General features: G+C 41.2%; 1 protein-coding gene across 3 annotated transcripts in view; it reads left to right on the plus strand.

Annotated features, from left to right (window-relative positions):
- LOC101435624 (uncharacterized) overlaps positions 1-20,517 on the plus strand; it is a 215,078-nt gene that overhangs the window by 21,976 nt on the left and 172,585 nt on the right. The window contains exon 2 of one of the 3 annotated variants that reach the window (XM_071218126.1): positions 8,860-8,920. The exons of the other annotated variants lie outside the window; for them this stretch is intronic. The gene's annotated coding sequence lies outside the window, so the exon portion shown is untranslated. The remainder of the gene's footprint in view (positions 1-8,859; positions 8,921-20,517) is intronic. 3 annotated transcript variants of the gene reach the window in all.

The following is a 20,517-nucleotide window of genomic DNA, read 5'->3' on the forward strand; positions in this document are numbered from 1 at the left end:
ATGAACTGAAAGTTCTCCTAATCATTTTGCTCTAGAACAAAACGCCCTGATTGGAAAGTGGTACACAGTGTCACAAAAGTTCTTCAGAACACCCAGTGCTTTTGGGCGTTAACAGTCTGGGTGGAAAGACAACAGCTGTGTGACTTAGTCTTGGGTCTTGCATAGCCCTGGGCAGAATTTTTGCTGAGTGCCCACAGGGACTGTTTTCTTTTGTAAATAAATAATTATGCTTATAATCAGTGCTTTCTGTGAGAGGAGAGAAGGGGTCCAATGGCAGCCGAGCTACATGAAAGCTTCTTTCTGCTTGGCTGGCAGGCCCATGAGGAAAAGCAACACCGCTCTTGGTGTGAGTAGTCTGTTTTCTGCTTACATACACAGACTTGATTTATAAACGTAGTCCGGACAGCATCTGAGTCTAATTACCTGGGTATATGAAAGTTCAGGAGATCTCAGCTAAGTTAGCAATTCGGGGATGTGCTTTACCAGAAGCAGATGGGAAAAATAAAACACTTTAGTTTATGACTATTTTTCTATTTGGGGGAAGGAGGTAGAACAAAAAGAGTTGCCAAATTGATCCTTGTCAAGCACTAATTAAATATTATTCATGATTAATTCTGATGTTGATATATTCAGTGTTTTAGCAGTGTCATAAATATCTGAAAGAATGAAATAACTCACTTCGTGTAGCTATAATAAATCATGCATACTACAGTCCCCACGTGGCCTCCTGAGCCAGCCCCTTATTTTTTTTTGTTTTTTAATACACTTGTTAGTGACTTTTGTGAAATGCTATTTGAGATGTGAGGAAATAATTTCCCAATCATGTTTTGCTGTTGCCATTTCATCCTATTAAAAACAAATACTTTAAACATTACAAAAGATTCCCCATATTTAGAGATAGATACTGAAATATTTACAGATGAAATGATATGATATCTGGAATCTGCTTCCAAAAAAGCCCAGGTTTGCTGGAACAGGAAGAAGAGGGTGGTGATAAAGATAAAACAAAACTGGTCATGAATTGATAATTGTCAGAGTTTGGCGATGGGTCTGTGGGAGTTCATTATAATATTCTTCTATTTTTTTAATATCTTTGGAGACCTTTCTGTAATAAAGTATTTAAATGACATTTTCTTGGGAAGGAGCCCAAGTTTATTCCTTAAGAAAAATTACGGTAACCAGTTTTCATGGTAAACTTATGTCTTTAAATTACAACTGACGAGTCAAAATGTTGTTAAACCAGTTTGGGGTTGATAGAGTAGTGATGATGATGATGATGATGACGATGATGAAAATACCAATAGTGGTTTCTATTTAATTGAATTTCAGTAGTATGCCAAGAAGAGTACTAGATGTTTTACATATTTATTTAATCCTCAAGATGACTAAACAGATTAACTATTGTATCCTTAGACTTTGCAGATGAAGAAATTGAGGCTTAAGGAGATTAAATCACTCATCAAAGGCTTCATAGTCAGTGACAAAAACCAGGTCTTGAAGATTCCAAAACTAATTCTTAATCTCTCTCTCTTTAATTATAAAGGAGACTGTACTTAATGAGATAGTTGGGCTGGAATCATGAATTCGAATACTTTGAGGAGGAAGGAAATTTAATCAGAAGATGGCAAGTACACCCTTGTGTTCTGAGACCCTGGAAATCCAAACAGCTTCTGCCCTGTTCTGCCCCATGTCTGCATTTTCAATACTTATGTTGCTATTTTGACCTAAGGAGATATTTCCCAAAGTTTTGTGTTGCACAGGGCGTGCTTGAGACCATGGAAGGTGGCAGTGGATCGGCTCAGTCTCAGAGTCAAAACAAAGAGAATAATGGTCCCTTAGAGATGTCTACACTCTAATCTCTGAAAACTGTGATGATTCTTACCTTACATGAAGAAAAGGAGTATTACAGATGTGATTAAAGTTAAGGAGCTTGGAGTGGGGAGGTTATCCTGAATTGTCTGGGTGGGCCCAAATGAATCACGTAAGCCCCTAACAGTAGAAGAGGGAAGCAGAAGGGTAGATGGGAGAGCTGGCAGTGGGAGAAGGATTGGACTCCTAGGTGCTGGTTCGGGGATGTAAGGAGTTATATGCAAGGATGGACAGAGGCTTCTAGGAAGTAAAGGAGATCCTGCTGCTGACTGCCAGCAAGGAAACAAAGACTTCAGTCCTACAAACTCATGGAATGAATTATGCCAACACCCAGGAAATGGATCCTCCCCTAGAGTCTCCAGAGAGAAACCCTGTCCTGCGGACATTGAGACCCGTGATGGATTCTGACATAGAGAATTGTAAGATAGTAAATTGGCACTGCTTGAAAAAAAACATACAAAAAAGGAAACCAATGGCAAGTACGTTGACATGCCTACTCCCTGCTCCCTTGTCCATCTGCTATAGGCATTGGCAATCACTTCTGACATTTTTTCATGCCGGCTCAGAGTCCTACTCAGCATAGTTCCTGAAACAGCTTAGTGGGCTCAGAGTTGGTATTCATATAGAAACCTATTTATAACCTCCCCTATTCCTTGCCATCTCACTGGATTAGAAAACTGAGGCCCAAAGAGATGCAGAACGTGGCTCAAGGTCTCACAGGTAATAGGCAGAAGGGTATTCATTTCTCCTACCATAGTCCCAGGGTCCTTTTCACCACAATAGCTAAGGCTCCTTCCAGGTCAAACTTCCTTGGATTCTGTACTTCAATGAGTTAATACATGGAAAGTGTATAGAACAGTGCCTGCCTGGTGCGTGTTAAGTAGTGGATCAATATTGGTTCTTCTTCTTCTTATATAAAAGGGAAGACTTAATATATACCAATTTTAAGATGTAAGAGCTGTGACTCAAACCAGGTCAGTTTGCAGAAGCATTTACTAGGTTCCTACCATGGCGACGGGGCCCTGGACTGAAGCTGGCCTAACAGCTGCAACCTCTGGCCCCAGGGTCCCCGGCAACGTGGGCTGCTCAGCCTTTGGTCTCCAGTCACTGCCCCTCAGGAATGAGCGTGGAAGGCATGGTTCTCAGGGCCCTGTCCTGCCTAGACTGAGGATGTGAAGCAGCAGACCCCAGCACCGCCTTCATGGGGTGCCAGCAGTACCCCGACAGCCTTACCTTGCCTGGGCTCGGCAGGGTTTGCTGAGTTCCCGCTGTGATATGGCATCCAGATTTGGGCTTTTCTCAAACTCTCAGATTTTCCTCTCATCCTCCGAAGGCATCTGAATCCTTGGATGATTTTTACCAACATTATTTTCACCAGTCATAGCCAAATTTCATAGTTACAGAAAACCTGCTGTTTCTGCAGCCTTTATTCTTTGGTGGTTTTATGGGTTGATTCTGCCTTGCCCAGGAGATTAGGAATGATAAAGGTATTGTGAGCTGAATTTTTTTTTTTAAATATGTGTATTAACTGGCTAATAGAAACCCATGTAATTTCTGTGACAAGTGACAGCTTGTATGAAAATAACTTACCCATATCCTATTACACATTTGCATCTATTATGCTGGATAAAGCCGTATGTCACTGGTAGACCATTAAGTCATAGTCACCAATGTTTTCCTAGGTGAAAGGGTAATTATTTTTGCTGTTTGTTCGTAATTTATTAATAGTCAGTGAGGAACGTTAGAGTAGAGGATTATTTCAAACAAAGTGACAGATCAAATGTGTGGAAGGCATAGTGATCCAGCGGTTGATAAGAAAAGCTATTAGAGTACAGATAAGCTTCAGTTTGCCATCTGCATGTGATACTGATGGACATTTCAGATAAAAATAGGTGCCTGCAGAGAAGACTTGAGTAGAAGCAAGAATACCGAAATGGTTGGATTTGGAGGTACTCCACTGGGCTCCAGAGCAGGAATTCTTAACCTTTTTTGTTCCAGAGATCCCTTTGCCAATCAGGGGAAAACCATGGACCCCTTACTAAATCCACACTACACTGTGTATTATTTAATATATCACACCCGCACCAACACGTCCCTACAAGAGTAATGCTTTTTTTGAATTTCAGTTCAAGCTCATGGACCTCTTGTTAAGAACCCCTACTCTAGAGTAAAAGCACAATTGCTCCTCGTGTTTTGTGCATGATACTAGTAGTATAGAGTGATTTCAAGTGGTACATGAACATTTTTAATTTTAATAGCTATGGAGTCATCTTAAATGTCTTAGGAAAACAGTATAGAAGTATAGCAAGTCTGTGATTTCATGTTACTTATTTGTTTAATTTTGCATAGCCTGGAATATTTATGTTTTTAAAGAGTGAGTCAATTTGAAGGAAATAAATAATAGGAAAGGTGGCATTCAGAGGTGACCTAAACTGAGACAATGATATGGGAATGAATGATGTTTAGGGAACACTGGACTAAAGTCTGGTTCCCTTGGAACCTTGACATTAGCCTTTGTTAACTGAGGATGACCCCATACCTTGATACATGCTGTTTTATGATGAAACCATTTTGTGCTCTTACAACATCCCATCTTTGCTTAAAAAATTTCAGTGTCATGTTATTCTTTAAATTGTGAAGCAAAAAAAAAAAACACAGAAGAAAACATAGAATGCAATTCAAATCAAGTCTTGGGAGGGATTTTCTGGATTCTTATTTATGTGTGAGATGAAATGATTGAAGTCTAGAGTGTGTGATTGGCTTAAAGATGTGCTGATGTCCCATGTAAACTCTGCCATCAACTTCTTATTGATTCTCTGGCGTGATCTCACCTTGGACCTCAGTTTCCACATCCCTGAAATGATGAATTGAGATATCCTCAAGTGCCCCTCCAGCCCCAACTTTCTTTGATTTAGTCAGAGGGAGACAGGAAAAGTAATGCTTTCTTTAGTGGTCTGATGTTTTGGAAACTCTACCACATTTCTCATTCTCTAAGAGGTTTGTTAACACCATAGACACAGCTGATCTCTTAACATGGACTAAATGACTTCTTTAAAGGGGTCAGTACTCATTTGAATATGTAAATTCAGATATGCTTGCTTAAAGCAAAACCAAGTTCCATTTCTTCTCCATTACCCCTAGGCTCTGTTAGGTAAGTGGTGTCCCAATCAAACATGATTTCTCAAGTGAGGAGAACTCTAAAGCTGATTCTTGTAAAATGAGAGGATGTTAGCCAGCAGAATGGGAAGGACAGTTCCAGCCTAGACAGTAGCCTGAACCAGGACTGGGAGATGAAAACGCAAGTATTTATTGGCATAGCAAACAATTGCTGAACTTCCTACTTATGCCAGACATTGTGACAATACAGCAGTGATCAGTACAGACAGGGCTTTGGTAAGGCGACCAGCAAGGGTGGGCGTGGGAATGAGAGATGGTGTGGAGTGTGAGAAAGGGCTGGCTCAGGAAGCACCTCAGAGGGGTCCAGCAAGCCATTCTCCACTGCAAGGAGGCACGTGGTTAAGAAAGCTTTGAAGCTAGGAGACTTGCAGGGGAAAAAATGGAAGCGTTAGTATATGCTTGCCCTTGGGAATGAGCTTCCAGAGCTCTGACTGCTCAGTCCATTTGGAGCCCCTCCCTTGAGGGAATCTTCCTGAATCTGATGCCTGGAGGGCTTTCTGGGGCTGGTTGTTGCCCCAGCGCTCTGCGTGTGGTGGTTAATGGCTGCACCCCACGCACAGTTCCATTGTGGATTTGGATGCAATCCGATTTGGGGAACGCTGTCTCTGTTTGAGCTTCTCTCAGACAAGGGAACAAGCATGTAAAGAGATTATTTTGGTGGATTGAAAAACAAGGGCATGCTTCCTTTTGCTAAAATTCTTCACTTTGTAACTGATTTGCTCAGACCATGTTAAGTGTATCATTTTAGAGACAAGCAGCTTGTTCCTTCTGATGATTTTAGACACAAGCTGCTCCTTCCTTCCTTCCTATCAAGCAGATCTAGATAAGCTATTGCCAGTTTGATGGAAGTATAACATTGGGGCATGACAGGATGTATGAGACAGGTGGCCAGAAGCTGGCACTGGCTATTCTGGAAGGAGTTGGATACAGTATGGAGAGAGGATAAAGACAACCTGGGGAAAAAAAAAGAGAACCTGGGAACACAGCAGCTTTTTAAAAAATATATATTTTTATTAAGGTTGTGAGTTTACAAAACAATCATGCACATGTGTGGAAATTTCATATGACACTCCTCCACCAACATACTACATTGTTGTGGACTATTTGTTACAAATTATGAGATGATATCATCAGGCTATTACCACTAACTATGGTCTATAGTGTACATTTGGTGTATTTTTTCCATACCTCTGATTATTATTATTATTTAAAGATTTATTTTTTATTTCTCTCCCCTTCCCCGCCTCCCCACCCCCCCCCGCTTTGTCTGCTCTCTGTGTCCATTTGCTGTGTGTTCTTCTGTGTCTGCTTATATTCTTGTCTGCAGCACCGTGAATCTGTGTGTCTTTTTGTTGCCTCATCTTGTGGGTCAGCTCTCCGTGTGTGCAGCGCCACTCCTGGGCAGCCTGCACTTTTTCCGCGCTGGGTGGCTCTCCTTATGGGGCGCACTCCTTGCACATGGGGCTCCCCTATGTGGGGGACACCCTGCGTGGCACGGCACTCCTTACACACATCAGCACTGTGCATTGGCCAGCTCACCACACAGGTCAGGAGTCCCTGGGTTTGAACCCTGGACCTCCCATGTGGTCGGCAGATGCCCTATCCATTGGGCCAAATCCACTTCCCCATATCCCCGATTATTAACACAGTACATCTTTGGCATTTGGTGAAAGAATATTACAATATTGCTGTTGACTATAGTCCATAAGTTACATTAATTGTATTTTCCCCATGCTTCTCCACATTCATTCCACCTTGCAATAGTGATGTACATTTGTTCTAGTTCATTCTTGCATTTATACTATTAACTACAATTCTTATCTACTGCTGGGTTCACTGCGTTACTCAATCCCTTGATTATTCTCTAGTTTTCTTTCAGTTGACATTTACATCCCTAGATTACCCTTTTCAGCCCAATCCCATTTATAAACCAGCCATGTTAGTTCTTCTCACTATAATGGGAACACAGCATTGTACAATGATTCACTAAAAAAATGAGTCCTTTATTTATTTTAAACTTTGCTTTTGATATCCATCTCTTGGAGGGGTTAACAAAACAAAGGAAGACTTGTCAGATGACCTAACAGAAATTCTCTGTCTCTGTGGCTTACTAGCTGTGGGACCTTGTGCAGATGGTCAACCTCTTAGCACCTGTCTTTTCCCATCTGTAAAATGAAATAGTAATATACCTACTGTACTAGTTTCCTAAGGCTGCCATAACGAATTACTACTGGGTGCATTAAAACAGCAGAAATTTATTCTCTCACAATTCTGGAGGCTTCAAGTCCAAAATCAGGGTGTGGGCAGGACTGGTTCCTTCTGCAGGCTGTGAGGGAGAATCTGTTCCACGTTCTCTCCTTGCTTCTGGTAGCTGCCAGCAGTCCCTGGTTTTTCTTGGCTTGTAGTTGTATCACCCCCATCTGCCTTCTCATTGTCTCTTTATTTTTATTTTATTTATTTATTTATTTATTTAATTTATTTCTCTCACCTTCGCCCTCCCCCGTTGCCTGCTCTTTGTGTCCATTTGCTGTGTGTTCTTCTGTGTCCGCTTGCATTTTTGTCATACAGGACTGGGAAACTGTGTCGCTCTTTTCTTTGTTACGTCTTCTTGCTGCGTCAGCTCTCCATGTGTGTGGCACTACTCCTGGGCAGGTTGTGTGTTTGTTTGTTTGTTTGTTTTTGTGCAGGGTGGCTCTCCTTGCGGGGTGCACTCCTCATGGGTGTGGCTCCCCTACATGGGGGACACTCCTTGCGTGGCATAGCACTCCTTGAGCATGGCAGCACTGTGCATGGGCCAGCTCACCACACGGGTCAGGAGGCCCTGGGTTTGAGCCCTGGACCCTCCATATGGTAGGCAGACGCTCTATCAGTTGAGCCACAACCGCTTCCCTCATTGTCTCTTGTGTCTTCTTTTCTGTCTTTTATAAAGATGCTCGTCATTGCATTTAGGGCCCACCCTAATCCAGGATGATCTCATTTTGAGATCTCTCCTTAATTACATCTGCAAAGACCCTTTTTCCAAATAAGGGTACATCCTGAGGTTCTGGGAAGATATATCTTTCAGGGGATACAATTCAACCCCCTACACCTACTTTGTAGGGCTTTGCGGAAGAGAAAAAAGTTAAATAAGATAGCAAAGCTCTTGGTAAATGCTGAATGAATAGTAGCTATTATTGTCCCTTGTACATGGTGGGAGGAGGTAACTGTCACCTCCCTTCCAGTCTTAAACAGTGGAGTAACAATAACAACTTTTATGGTTGGATTATAGAGTATGGAGCTTAACAAACTTTACATGATTTTTTTTTTAAAAGATTTATTTATTTATTTATTTATTTATTTATTTATTTATTTATTTATTTATCTCCCCTTCCCCTCCCCCAGTTGAATGCTCTCTGTGTCCATTTGCTGTGTGTTTTCTGTGTCTGCTTCTATTCTTGTCAGCAGCATGGGAATCTGTGTCTCTTTGTTGCATCATCTTGCTGCATCAGCTCTCTGTGTATGCGGCGCCATTCCTGAGCAGGCCAGACTTTCTTTCGCGCTGGGAGGCTTTCCTTATGGGGCGCACTCCTTGCATGTGGGGCTCCCCTACACAGGGGACACCCCTGCATGGAATGGCATTCCTTGAGTGCATCAGCACTGCACGTGGGCCAGCTCCAATGGGACAAGAGGTCTGGGTTTGAACCACAGACCTCCCATATGGTAGGCGGATGCTCTATCCATTGAGCCAAGTCCGCTTCCCTACATGATTTTTAAACATATAAATTTAACTGTTACTGGACGTTAAAGAAGGCAACTGTTCTTTCGATTTTACAGGGTTGGAAAGGAGAATTGGAGCAGCTCACTGATTTGACCAGGATACGGGAGTGGATAAGAGGTAGAACTGGCACACAGACTTCAGTCTTTTGATTTAAACCTTGCGCTGTCTTTTGTACCACAGCATTGCTCTAACATCAAGAATGTCTTTGAGAGACATTTCCATTTCAACTCTAATTGCTTCCTGCAAGTGAACTGTCCTGTCTTCTGTGCATCAAAACACAGCAGTCACCTGTGTCCTGACATAAGCACTTGCTGGAGCACATGTGGTTTCCTAGTTTTAGGGTTCAGCCATGCAGAGGACTTGTTGGTGAGGGCACCCAGGGGAAAACTTCAGGGATTTGGCAGAGGTTGTTACCCATAATGTCCGTTACGTACATACCTCAGGAACCCAGTCTCCATTGTTTCATCCCAATGTTTTATTCCATTTCAGCTCAGAGAAAAGCTACTTACAGTTACGTGGCTGCTTTGGAATGTGTGTGCAAATGAATCTCAGCTTTGAGAGTGAGTGTGGTTAAATCTTTGCAGGGTCAGCAACAGCTCCAGTGATGTCCCTTTCCCACCTCCTGTGTAATTAACAGTTGCCCTAAGGTTTGGGCCTGGGGCTATTCATAATCATCTCTCTAAGAAGATCCTACTGAAGTCCCTACCCTCCAGCATTGTTTTTTTTGTTGATTGACTCTGGTTTATGGGAATAGTTTACCAGCTTTCCAAGCTTGCCAGGGCTGATAAAACAAAGTATTATAGCCCTGTTGGCTTAAACAACAAAAATGTATTGTTTCACAGTTCTAGAGGCTAGAAGTCTATGAAGTCGGGATGTCTGCAGAGCCATGCTTCACCTTAAAGACAGAATCTGGGCCGTGCTTCTCTCCTGGCTTCTGGCGGCTAGCATGGTATTCCTTGGCATGTGGCAGCATGACCCAATCTCTAATCACAGTCTCAATGTTGCAGTACTTTCACCATCATACATTACCATACCTTTCCTTTCACCCCAAACAGAAACCCTATACTCATTTTGCATTAACTTGCCATTGCCCCCTGCTCCTCACTCCTGGGAACCTGTACTCTACTTTCTGTCTCTATGACATTGCATATTCTCTGATATTTTCTTTGTGGTTACCATGGGCCTTAAATTTAACATCCTAAATCTGTAACAATCTCATTTGTTTTGATAAAAATTTATCTTCAGTAGTATACACAAATTATGTTCCTATACTCTTCCATGTCCCACCTTTAAGTAGTTCTTGTCACAAATTACATGTTTATACATTGAGTCAAACCTACTGATTTATCATTATATTTTATGCATATCCTGTATCCTGTAGGAAGTAGAAAGTGTTAACCTCTTAACATAAAAAGTCCGATGACACTAGTATTTATATTTATCCACTTTATGATCTTTGCTATGTATCCTTATTTCTTCATGTGGCTTAGGCCAGGAGTCTCATGTCCTTCCCTTTCAACCTGCAGAACTCCCTTCAGCATTTCTTGTAGAGCGGTAATAGGGTTGATGAACTCCTTCAGCTTTTGTTTATCTGGGGATGTCTTAATGCCTCTGTCCTTTTTGAAAGAGTTTTGCCTAGCGTAGAGTTCTTGGTTGGTAATTTTTTTTTTCTTTCAGCACTTTAAATACGTCTTCTCGCTTCTTCCTTGCCTCCATAGTTTCTGATAAGAAATTGACATTTAGTCTTATTGAGGCCTCCCTTGCATGTGATTTGTTGCTTCTCTATCACAGCTTTCAGAATTCTCTATTTTTGGCATTTGGTATTTCAATTATACATGGTAGGGTCTGTGTCTATTAGGGTTTATCCTGTTTGGAGGTTGTGGAAGTCTTCGATGTGTGTATTCACATCTTTTGGTAAGTTTGGGAGGTTGGCAGTCATTATTTCTTTGAATATTCTTTCCTCCTTTTTTTCTTCCTCTATGATTCTCACAGTGAGTATATTGGTACTCTTGATGGTGTCCCACAGGTTCCTAAACCTCTGTTTGCTTTTCTTCATTATTTTTTCCTTCTGCTCCTCAGACTCGATGATTTTGATAGTCTTATCTTCAAGATCATTGATTCTTTCTCCTGCCAGCTCCAATCTACTGTTGAACCCCTCTAGGAAAATTTAAATTTCTGTTACTGTGCTCTTCAGCACTGTTTGGTCCCATTTAATAATTTCCATCTCTCTATTGATATTCTTTTTGTGTTCATCTATCATTTTCTTGATTTCCTTTAGTTCTTTGTCCATGTTTTCCTTCAGCTCTTTGAGCATGTGTTAGAACCATTAAAAAAAGAAACCTTTGAAATGTCCCATGTCTGGTCCTCCTCACTGATGGTTTCTAAGGTTTTAATCTCCTTTTCCTGGGCCTTCACTTCCTGTTTCTTTGTATGTTTACTAATATTTTGTTGAAACCTAGCCATTTTGTTATTTTAATTGGTTATTGCTGCAATTTAGATTCTGAGGTATCTGCTCCTTAAGCTTGTATGCAGTTAGTCTTATGACAGAGTTTTCCTTGCATGCCAGGAGCTAACAAAAAAGGAAAAAAAGAAAACACTTTTCCCAGTCATTGCAGATTGACTTGTGCAAGTGTCTCCTTAAGGCTTATCCATACAAGGAGTTTAGAAAACAGCTCCAGAGCAAAGCTGTTTAGGGGCCTACGTGGTCCTTTCTGGTCTTTTCTTTTTTTTTTTTTTTAAAGATTTATTTATTTATTTAATCCCCTCCCCCCATTGTCTGTTCTCTGTGTCTATTTGCTGCATCTTGTTTCTTTGTCCGCTTCTGTTGTCGTCAGCAGCACGGGAAGTGTGGGTGGTGCCATTCCCGGGCAGGCTGCACTTTCTTTGGCGCTGGGCGGCTCTCCTTACGGGTGCACTCCGTGCGCGTAGGGCTCCCCTATGCGGGGGACACCCCTGTGTGGCACAGCACTCCTTGAGCACATCAGCACTGCGCATGGGCCAGCTCCACACAGGTCAAGGAGGCCCGGGGTTTGAACCGCGGACCTCCCATGTGGTAGACGGACACCCTAACCACTGGGCCAAGTCCGTTTCCCTTCTGGTCTTTTCTGCACGCCTCTGGTCTTGGGCCTGTGTGATTGGCCTAGTAAATCCCCCATTTACTTGGCTATGAATGCCCCCTATTCCTTAGGAAATAGTTTCCTGACAGGCCCAGGCACTGCTCTGTGTGTTCTGCAGCCAGCAAGCCCTTGCCCCAGGCAGCACACCTTGACTGCTGTCCCACAGCAATCTGTAGGAAGTCCTACACATAGGACAAGTTCTGGGAGGGCACGTCCATCAGCCAGCACAGACAGATTGGGCCCTCAGACATCCATGCTGTCATATGTGCATGCGGGTTCCTCCCTCCCTCTGAAGCCAGGACCGGGCAGCTGCACTGGGAGTGTCGGCCAGTTCCCTGCTCAGGCAGTGAATGGTGGGGGAGGGGCCAGCCACGGCACCACGGGAGTCACAGCTTTTAAGTGGCCTTTTTCTTGATTTGGCACACCCCCTGTTTAGCTGTTTTCTGGTGCTTTGAGAAAGATGTTTTTGCAGTTCTTGCTGGTTGTTCAAAGCTTCTCTTAGGGGACAGAGTCCTGAAGCTTCTCAATCTGCCATTTTGATTAGGTAAGCAGGATTTCTAAGGCTTTTATAAAGCCTTTAGTAATTAGGGACTTGGATTTAGAGTCAGAACTGCGTTGGAATTCAGACCCTCCTACCTACTGCTATGTGACATCAAGCTGTTTTTATAAACTCCGTTTGCCTTCATTTGTGAGAAGGGGATAATACTACCATTTTATAAGGTCACTGAGAGAAATGCCTGGTACATAATCCAGCTATTACTCTTACTCCCATACCCTTTCCTCACCCCCCCCCTTCCTAGACACTCCTGGAGGGTCTTCTTTCCACCCTCTACCATTCACCCCCATAAAGACCCACTAGGAGAAGCGGGCTTGACCCAGTGGATAGGGCCTCCGTCTACCACATGGGAGGTCCACGGTTCAAACCCTGGGCCTCCTTGACCTGTGTGGAGCTGGCACACACTCAGTGCTGATGCACGCAAGGAGTGCCCTGCCACGCAGGGGTGTCCCCCGTGTAGGGGAGCCCCACACGCCAGGAGTGCGCCCCATAAGGAGAGCCACCCAGCGTGAGAGAAAGTGCAGCCTGCCCAGGAATGGTGCCGCACACACGGAAAGCTGACACAACAAGGTGATGCAACAGAAAGAAACACAGATTCCCGTGCCACTGACAACAACAGAAGCGGACAAAGAAGAACATGCAGCAAATGGACACAGAGAACTGACAAGTGGAAGAGGGGGGAAGGGGAGAGAAAAAAATAAAATCTTAAAAAAAAGACCCTTGCGGACAAAGAAGAACATGCAGCAAATGGACACAGAGAATTGACAACTGGTAGAGGGGGGAAGGGGAGGAAAAAAAATAAAATCTTAAAAAAAAAAAAAGAAAAGACCCACTAGGTCCAACTATTTTATGAAAAATTATTTAGGACGTTCATCGATTCTACCTTTGTTTGGAGTTTGCTGGTTGGTGGGGGCCTCCAACTCCGGAAGATGCATTTGCTGAACTGGGTCTCCCAAGACTGTGTATAGCTTCCCCATTGACACTTACCTGGGGCCAGAGCTGCTCTATCAATTCTTTATTAAGACCAGTTATTTTTTATTTATGTTGCTTGTGGGTTGATTAAAAATGGCACTCCCTGTTGGGGATTCCAGCAAGGCTTTTAGCCAGTTTTTATCAGGTTGTTAGAGTAGATATGAATATTTTAATAGAGAGAAAGAGCAAAGCCTTCAACAAACTTAATTTGTTCTAGAATCTAAGTGACAGGCTTAACAGGGGTGCCAGGTAATTCAGTATAATAAGCACAGGTAGTGGTATAAGGAACACAATTAAATGGACCAGGCAGCTATTCCAGAGGGGACTGCAAGGGGATTTTTTCCCCATAAGCAGCTGTAAATCACTGTATCCCTGGATTTTTTTAGTTCATGCAAGAGTTAGCATAACCATAGGTAGTTTCTAGGCCCAGTTGAGTTCCCAAGAAGCCAGGAGAGTGTTTTTGCACATCCATTTTAACATTTAAGGAATTCTTTTTCCCAGATGGTGATCTTCTTAAATTATGTACAAAATGATGGAAAAGCCAGGTTACTGCTGCCCATCAAAAGCAGATTTGGGGCCTCAATCTTGATTGCCAGCCGTATAGGCAGTGGCTGATTTCTTGGTGCAGTTAAAAATATATCCACTTGGTGGAGCTTTATGATTGAATTTTTAAATCCATATCAGCTTTTATTTGCTGTGTGAGATTCAGATGACTACTCCCCCCATTCCCACTGCAGTGAGAAGCTACTGAAGCAAGCAACGGTTGCAGAAATACAATGATAAATCAATGTGAATGGTTTTATTTTATTGACAGTTCCTCCCTCTGGATTTTGTAGTTATTCTTGATTTTTTTACAAACTTCTTCCCCTTCAGACTGAAATAGTTTAAAGATGAAATAAAGAATAATGGTACTTTCTGCTGTGTTTTAGATGAATGTTCTGCATATGTATTCAGACACCAGTGCATGCTTCAATCAATGTGTGTTCCAGTTAAATTTAAACAGCCAACGCACTAGAAAAATCTCCTTTGGAGTTTTATGAACATGGTCAATTGCAAGCAATACAGAATCATAAAACAAAATGTCTGAGCAGGGAATGCTGTATTCCAGGGTAACCACATGTACTCTGCCTCTCTGAGATAGGTGGGGCACAGAGAGGTTTAACTAAGGACAGTTTATCGCTGCTGGGCATCAGTCCAGATTCCAGATGGTCTTTGGGGTCTACCCAGATTTGGACAATTTTGAAATAAGGGAAAACTAGTTAGGGTTCCTAATTAGGACATTTGAAAGAGAGTGTTGTCACAATATGGATACACTATTAACTCATTTTACTATGAAATAAAACAGAACCAATTATAACCCCACATACACAAGTGGGACACTGTGCCCACCTGCCCACAGAAGGAGCTGGAAAGTGTTTCTTAGTGAGGGATGGCCTGGTCGTTGTCTAAGTTTTAGTTTTATTCTGTTCTCTTCTTTATTTTTATGGAAAAATTATAAAATTTTATTGAACGACAGAAGAAAATTTAAATGAACAGCCTATCATGTTTGTGAATGGAAAGATTCAGTTTCTTATTTTTAAATATATACTTTATTTAATTTTTAAAAAGATATTAAAGTACATAAATGTTAAATAAAAAATTGAAGAGATTCCCATATGCCCCACTCCTTACCCCTTTCCCACATTAGCAACATCCTTCATTAGTGTGGTACATTTGTTAAAATTGAGGAACACATGTTGGAGCATTGCCACTAAGTGTGGAAAAGATGCAGTTTCAATATTTCAAAAACATTTTATCAGAAAATTTCCAACGTGCGTGGAAGTACAGATTCATACAATGAACCCCCATGTGCCTGTCACTCGCTTCAGTAATTATCAATTCTTTGCCAATCTTGTTTCATCTGTTATCTCACCTACTTCCCCTGCTCCCATATTATTTTTTAACCATTACTTCTGCAATACTTTCAAACTTACAGGACAGTTACAAAAACAATACAAACCCAAAACAGAGAATTTCAAGCTACCCACACCTGCCCAGATCCCTAGATCTACCAATTTTAGCATTTTACCACATTGCCATATCCTTCTATCAATCTTTTTTATCAGTTTTCTGAACACTTGAGTGCAGATTGTATGAAACAGTCTCCTTGAGCCCTTAATTATGCCATGTACATTTCCTATGAACAAGGATATTTAAGTGCAGTTATTAAAGAAATTTAACAATGATTTAGATATAAAGCTTACCACCTAAATCCCAATTCTTTGTATGTCCCGGTAATGTCTGAGTCTTTTCTCCTCCCTTGCTAGATTCCATCCAGGATCATATATTGTATTTATTTTTATTTTTTTAAAGATTTATTTTTTACTTATTTCTCTCCCCTTCCCCCCCCACCCCCCAAGTTGTCTGCTCTCTGTGTCCATTTGCTGCGTGTTCTTCTGTGAGCTCATCTATCCTTATCAGTGACACCGGGAATCTGTGTTTCTTTTTGTTGTGTCATCTTGCTGAGTCAGCTCTCTGTGTGTGCAGTGCCATTCTTGGGCAGGCTGCATTTTCTTTCACCCTGGGCAGCTCTCCTTATGGGGCACAGTCCTTGCACGTGGGGGTCCCCTACACAGGGGACACCCCTGCGTTGCAGGGCACTCCTTGTGCGCATCAGCACTGTGCGTGGGCCAGCTCCATATGGGTCAAGGAGGCCCGGGATTTGAACCGCGGACTCCCATGTGGTAGGCGGATGCCCTATCCATTGGGCCAAGTCTGCTTCCCTATATATTGCATTTAATTATTGTCTTTTTGCTCTTTTTTTTTTTAAACGGTGGGAACATATATAAAACATAAGCTTTCCTATCTCAACCCCTCCGAAGCCTACCATTGAATGGAATTAATCATGTTCACAATATTGTGATACCTTCACTACCTTCTATTACTAAAATTTTCCCATCTCCTGAAACAGAAAACCTACACCCATTGTGCATGAATTCCCCATCCCCCCAGTGCCCTGCCCTTGGCAGCCTATACTACAATTTCTGTCTCTATGAACTTGGTTATTCTCTGATGCCAGAAATTGGTTGCCTTTTACTTATTTCTTTATTAACTTATAAGCTTACAGTTCTGAGATGGAGAAAAATGTCCAAATCAAGGCATCAGGCAAAGCTCTGTCTCCAAAGGTCACTGCTGGAGAGCCTGCACTCCTGTCACATGGCAGGGCATGGTGGTGGTGTCTGCCAGTCTCTGCCTTCTCCTTTGGGCTCCATTGCTTTCAGCCTTTGGCTTCTTCCAGCCTTTTCTCCGCTCCTGGCTTTCTCTCTCCTGGATTCTGTTGACTTCAGCTTCTTGCTTCTGGGACCTTTTCTCTCTCAGCTTCTGGGGGCGGGGCTGTTTTCTCTTCATATTTATCCTGTTTATAAAGGACTCCAGTAAGAAAATTAAGACATCGCTGGGGCTGTGCCTTACCTGAAGTAATCTAATCAAATGGTCCTTAACTGAATCTAATCAAAAGGTCCACCCATAATAGGATTACACCCATAGTTTAGATTAATTTTTTTAAAAATTAATTGAAGTATATCACACATACATAAACAAAAAGTGCATAGTAATAGTTGTGAACTTACTAAACAAACATATATTACATAATACAGGGCTCTCATACCTCACCTTACCACCTATACTTTGCATTGTTGTGAAACATTTTTAACTAATGTTGAAAATGCATCCTTAAAATATTATTACTAACCACGTTTCTTATATTTGGTGTGTTTTCCCCCAACCCACCCTACTATTATTATTCTTTATATCATTTATACATGAATATACATAAATAATAAGTGTATAGTAAGAGTTGTGAATATACAAAGCACACATATATAACATCATACAAGGGTCCCATACATCAACCCACCATCAACACCTCAAATTGTTGTGAGACATTTTTTACTAACTATGAAAGATTATTGTCAAAATCTTACTACTAACTATAGTCCATATCTTACATTTAGTATATATCCCCCAACTTTCCCTTTTATTATTTTTAAAATATATTTTTATTACAGAAGTTGTGAACTTACAAAACTGTCATGCGCATGTGTAGAATTCCCATACACTACCCCTCTATCAACACATCACACTATGGTAGGAAATTTGTTACAGATTATGAAATAATATCATCAGACTATTACCACTAACCATGGTCCATAGCATACATTTGGCATACTTTTTCCATACTCCCCCGTTATCAACACAGTACATCTTTGGCATAGATGCATGAATATTACAGTATTGCTGTTAACCACAGTCCATAGATCATTCCAGTTGTATTTTTCCCATGCTTCTCCACTTCCCACCACCCTGCAATAGTGATGTACATCTGTTCTGGCTCACAAAGAACACACTTGCATCTGTACAATCTACCACAATTCTCATCCACCTCTGGGCTTACTGTGTTATTCAGTCCCTAGATTATTCTTTAGCTCTCATTCAATTGATATTACATCCCTGGACCACCCTTTCTAGTCACAAGGGAAAGATTAATTTAAGAACATAATTTTCTGGGGTCCACAAAAGATTCAAACTACTGCATACCATGAGGCTTAAACTTAACATCCTAAATTTATAACAATCTTGTTTGCTTTGATACCAACTTAATTTGGATAGTGTATTAGTCAAGCAAAAGGGTGCTGATGCAAAGTACCAGAAATCTGTTGCCTTTATAAAGGGTATTTATTTGGAGTAGAAGCTTACAGTTACCAGGTCATGAAGTGTAAATTACTTCCCTCACCAAAGTCTGTTGCCACGTGTTGGAGCAAGATGGCTGTTGACATCTGCCAGGGTTCAGACTTCCCGGGTTCCTCTCTTCCCAGGGGCTTGTTTCTCTCCAGACTCAGCTGCTCTGCTCTCTCCACAAGGCCAGCTGTAGACTAACTGGCAAATGGCACATCTCTCTTCCTTGGGCCTCTGCTGTGTCTAATGGAGCCTTCTCTCCTTCCTAACATATCTGCTTCTCTGTGTGTTTACTTCCTGGGCTCCAGGATCAAAACTCTCACTTTCCTTCTCGGCAGTGTGGTTTTTCTGAGTCCTTGCCTACTTAATGTTGCCCAATCAAAGTCTTAATCATTACTTAACCAAGTAAAATTAAAACCTCTTAACCCAAAATATCCCAGAAGAGCAGTCCAGTTTACAAACATAATCCAATATCTATTTTTCGAATTCATAAACAATATCAAACTGCCACAAATAGTATGCACAAACTATGTTCCTGTACCCCTCAGTGCCCCCACCTTTATGTAGTTCTTGTCACAAATAACATGGTTATCTATTATGAATCCAGGTATGTTGATTTTTCATTATATTTTAAGCATTTGCCTTTTAGATCCCATAGGAAGCATAAAGTGGAGTCACAAATCAAAAATACAATAGTACTGGTACTCACATTTATCCACATGATTATCTTTACCACAGTGCTTTATTTCTTCATGTGACTTAGGTCAGTTGTCCAGTGTCCTTTCCTTTCAACCTGCAGAATTCCCTTTAGCATTTCTTGTAAGACCTGTCTAGTGGGGACAAACTCCCCAACTTTTGCTCCTCTGGGAATATCTTAATCTCTCCCTCATTTTTGAAAGACAGTTTTGCCTGATCTAGAGTTCTTGGCTGCACATTTTTTGCTTTCAGGACTTTATTTTTTCATTCAAACTTTATTTCAAACTCAAAATATAAAATAACAGAAAAAGTCAGCTCTACAAGTTACGAAAGCATTGCACCAAAAAAGTTGTTTCAGTTCTGCCTTCTTGCTTCCATGATTTCTGATGAGAAATTGGTACTTAATCTTCTTGAGCCTCCTTTGTATGTGATCCTTTGCTTCTCTCTTGTGGCTTTCAGAATTCTCTCTTTATCTTTGGCATTTGACAGTTCGTTACAACGGGACAGGGTGTGAAAGACGTTGAGTGTCTTGGATGTGTATATCCATGTCTTTCATTAAATTTGGGAAGTTGCCAGCGATTCTTTTTTTGAACATTTTCTCATCTTCTTTTCTCTTCTGGGAGTTTGATAATGCCTATATGCAATGCTGGATGGTGTCCCACAGGGTCCTCAGGCTCTGTTCATTTTCCTTTATTCATTCTCTCTACTCCTCAGACTGGAGGATTTCAGTTGTCTTATATCCAATCATTCCTCCCTTTTTCCCTCCTTCCTTTCATCCTTCCGTTCATCCATCCAACCAACCCAGTCTTTATCCCTCTCTAGAAAACATGTGTATCGACACATGTTTTGTAGAACCAGTGAAAGTAATAAACATTCTGTAAAAGATCTTGAATATTAAGGTTTTTGAAATATACCTGGAAACATTAATTCTCTCCTGTCTGTTCTTATTTTTAAGTTCATTTGAAATAAAACTATTTAATTATGGAATATTTAAAACATTTACAGAAGAATATAATTTAATAGAAAGCCATGTACCCGCAATCTAGATTTTGCATTGTGCCGTGTTTGCTTCAGTTCCTTTTCCCGAGCTTTTAAAAGAACTAAAACAGAGTCAAAGCCCCTACTCTGTCTTTCACTTTTTTCTGTAGCATGAAGATGGCATTTTGCATTCTATGCATGATTTTATTCATGTACTACATCTGAATATATCCATAAGCCATATTTAGTGTTGTTTTGAGTATTTATAGTATACATTTACTATCAATATGCTTTAGCAACTTGCTTTTCCTTTCAATACTATATATTTTTGATATTTTTTCATTTTGACACGTATATACCTAATCTGTTAAAGCATTTTAACTGGCATGTGGTAATATATTGCAAGAACAAACAACAGTTGTTCATTCTCCTACTGATGGACAGTTAAGTTGTTTCTACCTCTTTTGCTATTACAAATGATGTTGTGGTGGACATCCTGGAAAATGTCTCCTCGTGCTCGTGTGCATGAACTTTTGTAGGGCTAGACACCCTGGAGTGGAATTGCTCATTTTCAGCTTTACTTGCCAAAATTCTCTCAAAAGTGATTGTACTGGTTTGCACCTACCAACAATATACAAGAATTTCTATTTTTTCCACATCTTCAGCTACACTTGGTATTAATA

The sequence above is a fragment of the Dasypus novemcinctus genome, chromosome 10, assembly GCF_030445035.2.
Source record: "Dasypus novemcinctus isolate mDasNov1 chromosome 10, mDasNov1.1.hap2, whole genome shotgun sequence".
Classification (NCBI taxonomy): Eukaryota; Metazoa; Chordata; class Mammalia; order Cingulata; family Dasypodidae; genus Dasypus; species Dasypus novemcinctus.